At 43.2% G+C, this 13,133-nt stretch overlaps 11 non-coding genes across 11 annotated transcripts; all 11 read right to left on the bottom strand.

Moving 5' to 3' along the window:
• Positions 1–450: 450 nt before the first annotated feature.
• TRNAL-UAG (transfer RNA leucine (anticodon UAG)) lies at positions 451–533 on the bottom strand. Its single transcript has one exon. It is a non-coding gene; the product is annotated as a tRNA-Leu (tRNA).
• Positions 534–1,434: 901 nt separating this feature from the next.
• On the bottom strand, positions 1,435–1,517 carry TRNAL-UAG (transfer RNA leucine (anticodon UAG)). Its single transcript has one exon. It is a non-coding gene; the product is annotated as a tRNA-Leu (tRNA).
• A 1,018-nt stretch (positions 1,518–2,535) lies between these two features.
• TRNAL-AAG (transfer RNA leucine (anticodon AAG)) lies at positions 2,536–2,618 on the bottom strand. Its single transcript has one exon. It is a non-coding gene; the product is annotated as a tRNA-Leu (tRNA).
• A 186-nt stretch (positions 2,619–2,804) lies between these two features.
• On the bottom strand, positions 2,805–2,887 carry TRNAL-CAG (transfer RNA leucine (anticodon CAG)). The gene has a single exon. It is a non-coding gene; the product is annotated as a tRNA-Leu (tRNA).
• A 632-nt stretch (positions 2,888–3,519) lies between these two features.
• TRNAL-UAG (transfer RNA leucine (anticodon UAG)) lies at positions 3,520–3,602 on the bottom strand. The gene has a single exon. It is a non-coding gene; the product is annotated as a tRNA-Leu (tRNA).
• Positions 3,603–6,717: 3,115 nt separating this feature from the next.
• Positions 6,718–6,800, bottom strand: TRNAL-UAG (transfer RNA leucine (anticodon UAG)). Its single transcript has one exon. It is a non-coding gene; the product is annotated as a tRNA-Leu (tRNA).
• Positions 6,801–7,701: 901 nt separating this feature from the next.
• Positions 7,702–7,784, bottom strand: TRNAL-UAG (transfer RNA leucine (anticodon UAG)). Its single transcript has one exon. It is a non-coding gene; the product is annotated as a tRNA-Leu (tRNA).
• Positions 7,785–9,064: 1,280 nt separating this feature from the next.
• Positions 9,065–9,147, bottom strand: TRNAL-CAG (transfer RNA leucine (anticodon CAG)). The gene has a single exon. It is a non-coding gene; the product is annotated as a tRNA-Leu (tRNA).
• A 1,739-nt stretch (positions 9,148–10,886) lies between these two features.
• On the bottom strand, positions 10,887–10,969 carry TRNAL-AAG (transfer RNA leucine (anticodon AAG)). The gene has a single exon. It is a non-coding gene; the product is annotated as a tRNA-Leu (tRNA).
• Positions 10,970–11,155: 186 nt separating this feature from the next.
• Positions 11,156–11,238, bottom strand: TRNAL-CAG (transfer RNA leucine (anticodon CAG)). Its single transcript has one exon. It is a non-coding gene; the product is annotated as a tRNA-Leu (tRNA).
• Positions 11,239–12,971: 1,733 nt separating this feature from the next.
• Positions 12,972–13,054, bottom strand: TRNAL-AAG (transfer RNA leucine (anticodon AAG)). Its single transcript has one exon. It is a non-coding gene; the product is annotated as a tRNA-Leu (tRNA).
• Between the last annotated feature and the right edge of the window lie 79 nt (positions 13,055–13,133).

The raw sequence follows: 13,133 nt of genomic DNA on the forward strand, positions 1-13,133 counted from the left end.
TTCACTACTAGACTCCTCTTCTATGCCTCCCTGCCATTCACTCACTCTGTCTTTGTTTCATTCTCTCCTTCCACAACACTCCTTCTCACTCACTCGCTCTATCACTTGTATTTTTGCCCTTGCTCTGCATTCAATAGTGGAAACATCTCTTGAATGAAGCATCTGAAAATGACGTGACATAAAATTTAAAACCTCCTTATTGGAAACCTAAAACATCACAAGACTTAATGTAACCCATTTCTTTCATAAAAAAGATTTTTAAAGTACCCCACAAAAGAAATATAAAACACCACGAGTGCTAGAAGAATATTACATTAACGTTAAAGATAGAATAGGGCAAATGCATTTGCAGTTGAAACTGAAGTTTGGTACTTATTCAGATATTATTTACATTGCCAATTTTTAGCTGAGATGCTAAAGGAACTGAGAGAGATAATGGAATTCAAGTTTTGTCAGAAGTGGGATTCAAACCCACGCCTCCAGGAGAGACTGCGGCCTAAACGCAGCGCCTTAGACCACTCGGCCATCCTGACCCCATGCTACTTTTTCATCTAAAGGGTGAGAAAGATATTAGGAACCAAAAAATGCACAGAGCTGAGGCCAATAGTGGCTAGAGCAAGAAAAAAACTCACTGCACTGTTCCAAGAAGACAATCCTATAAGCCACTGCGAGGGAAATGATCATATTTCTCAAGAAAATAATTAGAGTAAACACAGGACTTTCAGAAGTGGGATTTGAACCCACGCCTCCAGAGGAGACTGCGACCTGAACGCAGCACCTTAGACCACTCGGCCATCCTGACTTGCTTTCCCAGCATCTTCCAGAGGCCAGACAGCCATGCAGGTGAGGTACTGAAAAGGAATGCCCTCAATTTATTTATCCTATTATATGCACTTCCAACAGATCTTTGAACAATATGTACAGAGCAGGACCTATGGAGAACTCTTTAGAACTTTGAGGCGAACAAAGAGAAAGTGCTATTCACCAGCCACTTGAACGGCTCAAAGCTGCTTTGAAATTGAGACAATAGCCACCTCTTGGCTGGCTAAAGCAATTTCAACAAGGGATCTCAAAGTCACAACATAGGGTGGAGTATGCAAATTTAAGCAGCCCCTGATCAAAGCCCTAAGGAAATTGCTGTAAGTGTGCTGGAGTCCAGTTGTCTACCAGATGCATGGCATTCTTCCAAATTTGCAGGGCCCGTCTGGCCAGGGCATACAAGACCATGACTCTTCCAGATGACCTCTTACATGGGTCCTATGCTCATTTGGTAAGGATTGCGCTTTGTCAGCAAGACGTTATAGAACCTAAATATATGAGAAACCCCATCTCTCTTGACAAGAGGAGAATGGAATAACGTGCCAGGTGAAGACCAACAGATGCAACTTCCATCAGATGTTAACCTGATAAAGGAGATTAAATCTCCAAAAGGCATGCCAGAAGTGGGATTCGAACCCACGCCTCCAAAGGAGACTGTGGCCTAAACACAGCGCCTTAGACCTCTCGGCCATCCTGACAGTATAGGCTTTTAAGAAATGAATAAAAGTTACTCAGAAACGTCTACCTCCATGCAAGCCTGAAATAATTTAAACCTTCAAACACAAGGTGCAACTTTATGCACAGGACAATAAACACAGAAGAACACATACGAAAGCACTTTATTTCACAGGTATACAGTTTTCATGCTTTTAGAACACCACATACCTCTCACCAGCTATTTAGGGTCCTGTATCCGACTCACAACATTTCCTTGCCTGCGACCTCTCTCTCTACACAAACAACTACAGCACAGGAAGTAGGAAGGCAATAGGAGGGGCAGTTTATGCAAATTTATGCTGCCAAGGTGCCTTGCAGATTCATGCAGGATTTCTAGATCCTTGCTGGATACAAGAGAGTAGGACTTGTTCCAGATAAACTATCCCTAGCAGGGAAAGTCTGAGCACAGGCACTCTTTTGCTCTTTAGCCCCTGGCCTGGGACTCACCCTCACTTGCTGAGGCGTGAAATTCTGCATACCAACTTTGCACAGAAGGTATGTTTGTGGTTGTTTGGGGATGGGTGGGAGGTCAAGAGCAGGGAAAAGCAGGTCTCCTTCACTACTAGACTCCTCTTCCATGCCTCCCTGCCATTCACTCACTCTGTCTTTGTTTCATTCTCTCCTTCCACAACACTCCTTCTCACTCACTCGCTCTATCACTTGTATTTTTGCCCTTGCTCTGCATTCTATAGTGGAAACATCTCTTGAATGAAGCATCTGAAAATGACGTGACATAAAATTTAAAACCTCCTTATTGGAAACCTAAAACATCACAAGACGTAATGTAACCCATTTCTTTCATAAAAAAGATTTTTAAAGTACCCCACAAAAGAAATATAAAACACCACGAGTGCTAGAAGAATATTACATTAACGTTAAAGATAGAATAGGGCAAATGCATTTGAAACTGAAGTTTGGTACTTATTCAGATATTATTTACATTGCCAATTTTTAGCTGAGATTCTAAAGGAACTGAGAGAGAAAATGGAATTCAAGTTTTGTCAGAAGTGGGATTCGAACCCACGCCTCCATGAGAGACTGCGGCCTTAACGCAGCGCCTTAGACCACTCGGCCACCCTGACCCCATGCTGCTTTTTCATCTAAAGGGTGAGAAAGATATTAGGAACCAAAAAATGCACAGAGCTTAGGCCAATAGTGGCTAGAGCAAGAAAAAAACTCACTGCACTCTTCCAAGAAGACAATCCTATAAGCCACTGCGAGGGAAATGATCATATTTCTCAAGAAAAAAAGTAGAGTAAACAGAGGACTGTCAGAAGTGGGATTTGAACCCACGCCTCCAGAGGAGACTGCGACCTGAACGCAGCGCCTTAGACCACTCGGCCATCCTGACTTGCTTTCCCAGCATCTACCAGAGGCCAAACAGCCATGCAGGTGAGGTACTGAAAAGGAATGCCCTCAATTTACTTATCCTATTATATGCACTTCCAACAGATCTTTGAACAATCTGTACAGAGCAGGACCTATGGAGAACTCTTTAGAACTTTGAGGCGAACAAAGAGAAAGTGCTATTCACCAGCCACTTGAACGGCTCAAAGCTGCTTTGAAATTGAGACAATAGCCACCTCTTGGCTGGCTAAAGCAATTTCAACAAAGGATCTCAAAGTCACAACATAGGGTGGAGTATGCAAATTTAAGCAGCCCCTGATCAAAGCCCTAAGGAAATTGCTGTAAGTGTGCTGGAGTCCAGTTGTCTACCAGATGCATGGCATTCTTCCAAATTTGCAGGGCCCGTCTGGCCAGGGCATACAAGAGCATGACTCTTCCAGATGACCTCTTACATGGGTCCTATGCTCATTTGGTAAGGATTGCGCTTTGTCAGCAAGACGTTATAGAACCTAAATATATGAGAAACCCCATCTCTCTTGACAAGAGGAGAACGGAATAACGTGCCAGGTGAAGACCAACAGATGCAACTTCCATCAGATGTTAACCTGATAAAGGAGATTAAATCTCCAAAAGGCATGCCAGAAGTGGGATTCGAACCCACGCCTCCAAAGGAGACTGTGGCCTAAACACAGCACCTTAGACCTCTCGGCCATCCTGACAGTATAGGCTTTTAAGAAATGAATAAAAGTTACTCAGAAACGTCTACCTCCATGCAAGCCTGAAATAATTTAAACCTTCAAACACAAGGTGCAACTTTATGCACAGGACAATAAACACAGAAGAACACATACGAAAGCACTTTATTTCACAGGTATACAGTTTTCATGCTTTTAGAACACCACATACCTCTCACCAGCTATTTAGGGTCCTGTATCCGACTCACAACATTTCCTTGCCTGCGACCTCTCTCTCTACACAAACAACTACAGCACAGGAAGTAGGAAGGCAATAGGTGGGGCAGTTTATGCAAATTTATGCTGCCAATGTGCCTTGCAGATTCATGCAGGATTTCTAGATCCTTGCTGGATACAAGAGAGTAGGACTTGTTCCAGATAAACTATCCCTAGCAGGGAAAGTCTGAGCACAGGCACTCTTTTGCTCTTTAGCCCCTGGCCTGGGACTCACCCTCACTTGCTGAGGCGTGAAATTCTGCATACCAACTTTGCACAGAAGGTATGTTTGTGGTTGTTTGGGGATGGGTGGGAGGTCAAGAGCAGGGAAAAGCAGGTCTCCTTCACTACTAGACTCCTCTTCTATGCCTCCCTGCTATTCACTCACTCTGTCTTTGTTTCATTCTCTCCTTCCACAATACTCCTTCTCACTCACTCGCTCTATCACTTGTATTTTTGCCCTTGCACTGCATTCTATAGTGGAATCATCTCTTGAATGAAGCATCTGAAAATGAAGTGACATAAAATTTAAAACCTCCTTATTGGAAACCTAAAACATCACAAGACTTAATGTAACCCATTTCTTTCATAAAAAAGATTTTTAAAGTACCCCACAAAAGAAATATAAAACACCACGAGTGCTAGAAGAATATTACATTAACGTTAAAGATAGAATAGGGCAAATGCATTTGCAGTTGAAACTGAAGTTTGGTACTTATTCAGATATTATTTACATTGCCAATTTTTAGCTGAGATTCTAAAGGAACTGAAAGAGAAAATGGAATTCAAGTTTTGTCAGAAGTGGGATTTGAACCCACGCCTCCAGGAGAGACTGCGGCCTTAACGCAGCGCCTTAGACCACTCGGCCGTCCTGACCCCATGCTGTTTTTTCATCTAAAGGGTGATAAAGATATTAGGAACCAAAAAATGCACAGAGCTTAGGCCAATAGTGGCTAGAGCAAGAAAAAAACTCACTGCACTCTTCCAAGAAGACAATCCTATAAGCCACTGCGAGGGAAATGATCATATTTCTCAAGAAAAAAATTACAGTAAACACAGGACTGTCAGAAGTGGGATTTGAACCCACGCCTCCAGAGGAGACTGCAACATGAACGCAGCGCCTTAGACCACTCGGCCATCCTGACTTGCTTTCCCAGCATCTTCCAGAGGCCAGACAGCCATGCAGGTGAGGTACTGAAAAGGAATGCCCTCAATTTATTTATCCTATTATATGCACTTCCAACAGATCTTTGAACAATCTGTACAGAGCAGGACCTATGGAGAACTCTTTAGAACTTTGATGCGAACAAAGAGAAAGTGCTATTCACCAGCCACTTGAACGGCTCAAAGCTGCTTTGAAATTGAGACAATAGCCACCTCTTGGCTGGCTAAAGCAATTTCAACAAGGGATCTCAAAGTCACAACATAGGGTGGAGTATGCAAATTTAAGCAGCCCCTGATCAAAGCCCTGAGGAAATTGCTGTAAGTGTGCTGGAGTCCAGTTGTCCACCAGATGAATGGCATTCTTCCAAATTTGCAGGGCCCGTCTGGCCAGGGCATACAAGAGCATGACTCTTCCAGATGACCTCTTACATGGGTCCTATGCTCATTTGGTAAGGATTGCGCTTTGTCAGCAAGACGTTATAGAACCTAAATATATGAGAAAGCCCATCTCTCTTGACAAGAGGAGAACGGAATAACGTGCCAGGTGGAGACCAACAGATGCAACTTCCATCAGATGTTAACCTGATAAAGGAGATTAAATCTCCAAAAGGCATGTCAGAAGTGGGATTCGAACCCACGGCTCCAAAGGAGACCGTGGCCTAAACACAGCGCCTTAGACCTCTCGGCCATCCTGACAGTATAGGCTTTTAAGAAATGAATAAAAGTTACTCAGAAACGTCTACCTCCATGCAAGCCTGAAATAATTTAAACCTTCAAACACAAGGTGCAACTTTATGCACAGGACAATAAACACAGAAGAACACATACGAAAGCACTTTATTTCACAGGTATACAGTTTTCATGCTTTTAGAACACCACATACCTCTCACCAGCTATTTAGGGTCCTGTATCCGACTCACAACATTTCCTTGCCTGCGACCTCTCTCTCTACACAAACAACTACAGCACAGGAAGTAGGAAGGCAATAGGTGGGGCAGTTTATGCAAATTTATGCTGCCAATGTGCCTTGCAGATTCATGCAGGATTTCTAGATCCTTGCTGGATACAAGAGAGTAGGCCTTGTTCCAGATAAACTATCCGTAGCAGGGAAAGTCTGAGCACAGGCACTCTTTTGCTCTTTAGCCCCTGGCCTGGGACTCACCCTCACTTGCTGAGGAGTGAAATTCTGCATGCCAACTTTGCACAGAAGGTATGTTTTGGTTGTTTGGGGGATGGGTGGGAGGTCAAGAGCAGGGAAAAGCAGGTCTCCTTCACTGCTAGACTCCTCTTCTATGCCTCCCTGCTATTCACTCACTCTGTCTTTGTTTCATTCTCTCCTTCCACAATACTCCTTCTCACTCACTCGCTCTATCACTTGTATTTTTGCCCTTGCACTGCATTCTATAGTGGAAACATCTCTTGAATGAAGCATCTGAAAATGACGTGACATAAAATTTAAAACCTCCTTATTGGAAACCTAAAACATCACAAGACTTAATGTAACCCATTTCTTTCATAAAAAAGATTTTTAAAGTACCCCACAAAAGAAATATAAAACACCACGAGTGCTAGAAGAATATTACATTAACGTTAAAGATAGAATAGGGCAAATGCATTTGCAGTTGAAACTGAAGTTTGGTACTTATTCAGATATTATTTACATTGCCAATTTTTAGCTGAGATTCTAAAGGAACTGAGAGAGAAAATGGAATTCAAGTTTTGTCAGAAGTGGGATTCGAACCCACGCCTCCAGGAGAGACTGCGGCCTAAACGCAGCTCCTTAGACCACTCGGCCATCCTGACCCCATGCTACTTTTTCATCTAAAGGGTGAGAAAGATATTAGGAACCAAAAAATGCACAGAGCTTAGGCCAATAGTGGCTAGAGCAAGAAAAAAACTCACTGCACTCTTCCAAGAAGACAATCCTATAAGCCACTGCGAGGGAAATGATCATATTTCTCAAGAAAATAATTAGAGTAAACACAGGACTTTCAGAAGTGGGATTTGAACCCACGCCTCCAGAGGAGACTGCGACCTGAACGCAGCACCTTAGACCACTCGGCCATCCTGACTTGCTTTCCCAGCATCTTCCAGAGGCCAGACAGCCATGCAGGTGAGGTACAGAAAAGGAATGCCCTCAATTTATTTATCCTATTATATGCACTTCCAACAGATCTTTGAACAATCTGTACAGAGCAGGACCTATGGAGAACTCTTTAGAACTTTGAGGCGAACAAAGAGAAAGTGCTATTCACCAGCCACTTGAACGGCTCAAAGCTGCTTTGAAATTGAGACAATAGCCACCTCTTGGCTGGCTAAAGCAATTTCAACAAGGGATCTCAAAGTCACAACATAGGGTGGAGTATGCAAATTTAAGCAGCCCCTGATCAAAGCCCTAAGGAAATTGCTGTAAGTGTGCTGGAGTCCAGTTGTCTACCAGATGCATGGGATTCTTCCAAATTTGCAGGGCCCGTCTGGCCAGGGCATACAAGAGCATGACTCTTCCAGATGACCTCTTACATGGGTCCTATGCTCATTTGGTAAGGATTGCGCTTTGTCAGCAAGACGTTATAGAACCTAAATATATGAGAAACCCCATCTCTCTTGACAAGAGGAGAACGGAATAACGTGCCAGGTGAAGACCAACAGATGCAACTTCCATCAGATGTTAACCTGATAAAGGAGATTAAATCTCCAAAAGGCATGCCAGAAGTGGGATTCGAACCCACGCCTCCAAAGGAGACTGTGGCCTAAACACAGCGCCTTAGACCTCTCGGCCATCCTGACAGTATAGGCTTTTAAGAAATGAATAAAAGTTACTCAGAAACGTCTACCTCCATGCAAGCCTGAAATAATTTAAACCTTCAAACACAAGGTGCAACTTTATGCACAGGACAATAAACACAGAAGAACACATACGAAAGCACTTTATTTCACAGGTATACAGTTTTCATGCTTTTAGAACACCACATACCTCTCACCAGCTATTTAGGGTCCTGTATCCGACTCACAACATTTCCTTGCCTGCGACCTCTCTCTCTACACAAACAACTACAGCACAGGAAGTAGGAAGGCAATAGGAGGGGCAGTTTATGCAAATTTATGCTGCCAAGGTGCCTTGCAGATTCATGCAGGATTTCTAGATCCTTGCTGGATACAAGAGAGTAGGACTTGTTCCAGATAAACTATCCCTAGCAGGGAAAGTCTGAGCACAGGCACTCTTTTGCTCTTTAGCCCCTGGCCTGGGACTCACCCTCACTTGCTGAGGCGTGAAATTCTGCATACCAACTTTGCACAGAAGGTATGTTTGTGGTTGTTTGGGGATGGGTGGGAGGTCAAGAGCAGGGAAAAGCAGGTCTCCTTCACTACTAGACTCCTCTTCCATGCCTCCCTGCCATTCACTCACTCTGTCTTTGTTTCATTCTCTCCTTCCACAACACTCCTTCTCACTCACTCGCTTTATCACTTGTATTTTTGCCCTTGCTCTGCATTCTATAGTGGAAACATCTCTTGAATGAAGCATCTGAAAATGACGTGACATAAAATTTAAAACCTCCTTATTGGAAACCTAAAACATCACAAGACTTAATGTAACCCATTTCTTTCATAAAAAAGATTTTTAAAGTACCCCACAAAAGAAATATAAAACACCACGAGTGCTAGAAGAATATTACATTAACGTTAAAGATAGAATAGGGCAAATGCATTTGAAACTGAAGTTTGGTACTTAATCAGATATTATTTACATTGCCAATTTTTAGCTGAGATTCTAAAGGAACTGAGAGAGAAAATGGAATTCAAGTTTTGTCAGAAGTGGGATTCGAACCCACGCCTCCATGAGAGACTGCGGCCTTAACGCAGCGCCTTAGACCACTCGGCCATGCTGACCCCATGCTGCTTTTTCATCTAAAGGGTGAGAAAGATATTAGGAACCAAAAAATGCACAGAGCTTAGGCCAATAGTGGCTAGAGCAAGAAAAAAACTCACTGCACTCTTCCAAGAAGACAATCCTATAAGCCACTGCGAGGGAAATGATCATATTTCTCAAGAAAAAAAGTAGAGTAAACTGTCAGAAGTGGGATTTGAACCCACGCCTCCAGAGGAGACTGCGACCTGAACGCAGCGCCTTAGACCACTCGGCCATCCTGACTTGCTTTCCCAGCATCTACCAGAGGCCAAACAGCCATGCAGGTGAGGTACTGAAAAGGAATGCCCTCAATTTACTTATCCTATTATATGCACTTCCAACAGATCTTTGAACAATCTGTACAGAGCAGGACCTATGGAGAACTCTTTAGAACTTTGAGGCGAACAAAGAGAAAGTGCTATTCACCAGCCACTTGAACGGCTCAAAGCTGCTTTGAAATTGAGACAATAGCCACCTCTTGGCTGGCTAAAGCAATTTCAACAAAGGATCTCAAAGTCACAACATAGGGTGGAGTATGCAAATTTAAGCAGCCCCTGATCAAAGCCCTAAGGAAATTGCTGTAAGTGTGCTGGAGTCCAGTTGTCTACCAGATGCATGGCATTCTTCCAAATTTGCAGGGCCCGTCTGGCCAGGGCATACAAGAGCATGACTCTTCCAGATGACCTCTTACATGGGTCCTATGCTCATTTGGTAAGGATTGCGCTTTGTCAGCAAGACGTTATAGAACCTAAATATATGAGAAACCCCATCTCTCTTGACAAGAGGAGAACGGAATAACGTGCCAGGTGAAGACCAACAGATGCAACTTCCATCAGATGTTAACCTGATAAAGGAGATTAAATCTCCAAAAAGCATGCCAGAAGTGGGATTCGAACCCACGCCTCTAAAGGAGACTGTGGCCTAAACAGAGCACCTTAGACCTCTCGGCCATCCTGACTGTATAGGCTTTTAAGAAATGAATAAAAGTTACTCAGAAACGTCTACCTCCATGCAAGCCTGAAATAATTTAAACCTTCAAAAACAAGGTGCAACTTTATGCACAGGACAATAAACACAGAAGAACACATACGGAAGCACTTTATTTCACCGGTATACAGTTTTCATGCTTTTAGAACACCACATACCTCTCACCAGCTATTTAGGGTCCTGTATCCGACTCACAACATTTCCTTGCCTGCGACCTCTCTCTCTACACAAACAACTACAGCACAGGAAGTAGGAAGGCAATAGGTGGGGCAGTTTATGCAAATTTATGCTGCCAATGTGCCTTGCAGATTCATGCAGGATTTCTAGATCCTTGCTGGATACAAGAGAGTAGGACTTGTTCCAGATAAACTATCCCTAGCAGGGAAAGTCTGAGCACAGGCACTCTTTTGCTCTTTAGCCCCTGGCCTGGGACTCACCCTCACTTGCTGAGGCGTGAAATTCTGCATACCAACTTTGCACAGAAGGTATGTTTGTGGTTGTTTGGGGATGGGTGGGAGGTCAAGAGCAGGGAAAAGCAGGTCTCCTTCACTACTAGACTCCTCTTCTATGCCTCCCTGCTATTCACTCACTCTGTCTTTGTTTCATTCTCTCCTTCCACAATACTCCTTCTCACTCACTCGCTCTATCACTTGTATTTTTGCCCTTGCACTGCATTCTATAGTGGAATCATCTCTTGAATGAAGCATCTGAAAATGACGTGACATAAAATTTAAAACCTCCTTATTGGAAACCTAAAACATCACAAGACTTAATGTAACCCATTTCTTTCATAAAAAAGATTTTTAAAGTACTCCACAAAAGAAATATAAAACACCACGAGTGCTAGAAGAATATTACATTAACGTTAAAGATAGAATAGGGCAAATGCATTTGCAGTTGAAACTGAAGTTTGGTACTTATTCAGATATTATTTACATTGCCAATTTTTAGCTGAGATTCTAAAGGAACTGAGAGAGAAAATGGAATTCAAGTTTTGTCAGAAGTGGGATTTGAACCCACGCCTCCAGGAGAGACTGCGGCCTTAACGCAGCGCCTTAGACCACTCGGCCATCCTGACCCCATGCTGCTTTTTCATCTAAAGGGTGATAAAGATATTAGGAACCAAAAAATGCACAGAGCTTAGGCCAATAGTGGCTAGAGCAAGAAAAAAACTCACTGCACTCTTCCAAGAAGACAATCCTATAAGCCACTGCGAGGGAAATGATCATATTTCTCAAGAAAAAAATTAGAGTAAACACAGGACTGTCAGAAGTGGGATTTGAACCCACGCCTCCAGAGGAGACTGCAACCTGAACGCAGCGCCTTAGACCACTCGGCCATCCTGACTTGCTTTCACAGCATCTTCCAGAGGCCAGACAGCCATGCAGGTGAGGTACTGAAAAGGAATGCCCTCAATTTATTTATCCTATTATATGCACTTCCAACAGATCTTTGAACAATCTGTACAGAGCAGGACCTATGGAGAACTCTTTAGAACTTTGAGGCGAACAAAGAGAAAGTGCTATTCACCAGCCACTTGAACGGCTCAAAGCTGCTTTGAAATTGAGACAATAGCCACCTCTTGGCTGGCTAAAGCAATTTCAACAAGGGATCTCAAAGTCACAACATAGGGTGGAGTATGCAAATTTAAGCAGCCCCTGATCAAAGCCCTGAGGAAATTGCTGTAAGTGTGCTGGAGTCCAGTTGTCCACCAGATGAATGGCATTCTTCCAAATTTGCAGGGCCCGTCTGGCCAGGGCATACAAGAGCATGACTCTTCCAGATGACCTCTTACATGGGTCCTATGCTCATTTGGTAAGGATTGCGCTTTGTCAGCAAGACGTTATAGAACCTAAATATATGAGAAAGCCCATCTCTCTTGACAAGAGGAGAACGGAATAACGTGCCAGGTGAAGACCAACAGATGCAACTTCCATCAGATGTTAACCTGATAAATGAGATTAAATCTCCAAAAGGCATGTCAGAAGTGGGATTCGAACCCACGGCTCCAAAGGAGACCGTGGCCTAAACACAGCGCCTTAGACCTCTCGGCCATCCTGACAGTATAGGCTTTTAAGAAATGAATAAAAGTTACTCAGAAACGTCTACCTCCATGCAAGCCTGAAATAATTTAAACCTTCAAACACAAGGTGCAACTTTATGCACAGGACAATAAACACAGAAGAACACATACGAAAGCACTTTATTTCACAGGTATACAGTTTTCATGCTTTTAGAACACCACATACCTCTCACCAGCTATTTAGGGTCCTGTATCCGACTCACAACATTTCCTTGCCTGCGACCTCTCTCTCTACACAAACAACTACAGCACAGGAAGTAGGAAGGCAATAGGTGGGGCAGTTTATGCAAATTTATGCTGCCAATGTGCCTTGCAGATTCATGCAGGATTTCTAGATCCTTGCTGGATACAAGAGAGTAGGCCTTGTTCCAGATAAACTATCCGTAGCAGGGAAAGTCTGAGCACAGGCACTCTTTTGCTCTTTAGCCCCTGGCCTGGGACTCACCCTCACTTGCTGAGGAGTGAAATTCTGCATGCCAACTTTGCACAGAAGGTATGTTTGTGGTTGTTTGGGGATGGGTGGGAGGTCAAGAGCAGGGAAAAGCAGGTCTCCTTCACTACTAGACTCCTCTTCTATGCCTCCCTGCCATTCACTCACTCTGTCTTTGTTTCATTCTCTCCTTCCACAACACTCCTTCTCACTCACTCGCTCTATCACTTGTATTTTTGCCCTTGCTCTGCATTCAATAGTGGAAACATCTCTTGAACGAAGCATCTGAAAATGACGTGACATAAAATTTAAAACCTCCTTATTGGAAACCTAAAACATCACAAGACGTAATGTAACCCATTTCTTTCATAAAAAAGATTTTTAAAGTACCCCACAAAAGAAATATAAAACACCACGAGTGCTAGAAGAATATTACATTAACGTTAAAGATAGAATAGGGCAAATGCATTTGAAACTGAAGTTTGGTACTTATTCAGATATTATTTACATTGCCAATTTTTAGCTGAGATTCTAAAGGAACTGAGAGAGAAAATGGAATTCAAGTTTTGTCAGAAGTGGGATTCGAACCCACGCCTCCATGAGAGACTGCGGCCTTAACGCAGCGCCTTAGACCACTCGGCCACCCTGACCCCATGCTGCTTTTTCATCTAAAGGGTGAGAAAGATATTAGGAACCAAAAAATGCACAGAGCTTAGGCCAATAGTGGCT

Source organism: Triturus cristatus, chromosome 6, assembly GCF_964204655.1.
Source record: "Triturus cristatus chromosome 6, aTriCri1.1, whole genome shotgun sequence".
Classification (NCBI taxonomy): domain Eukaryota; kingdom Metazoa; phylum Chordata; class Amphibia; order Caudata; family Salamandridae; genus Triturus; species Triturus cristatus.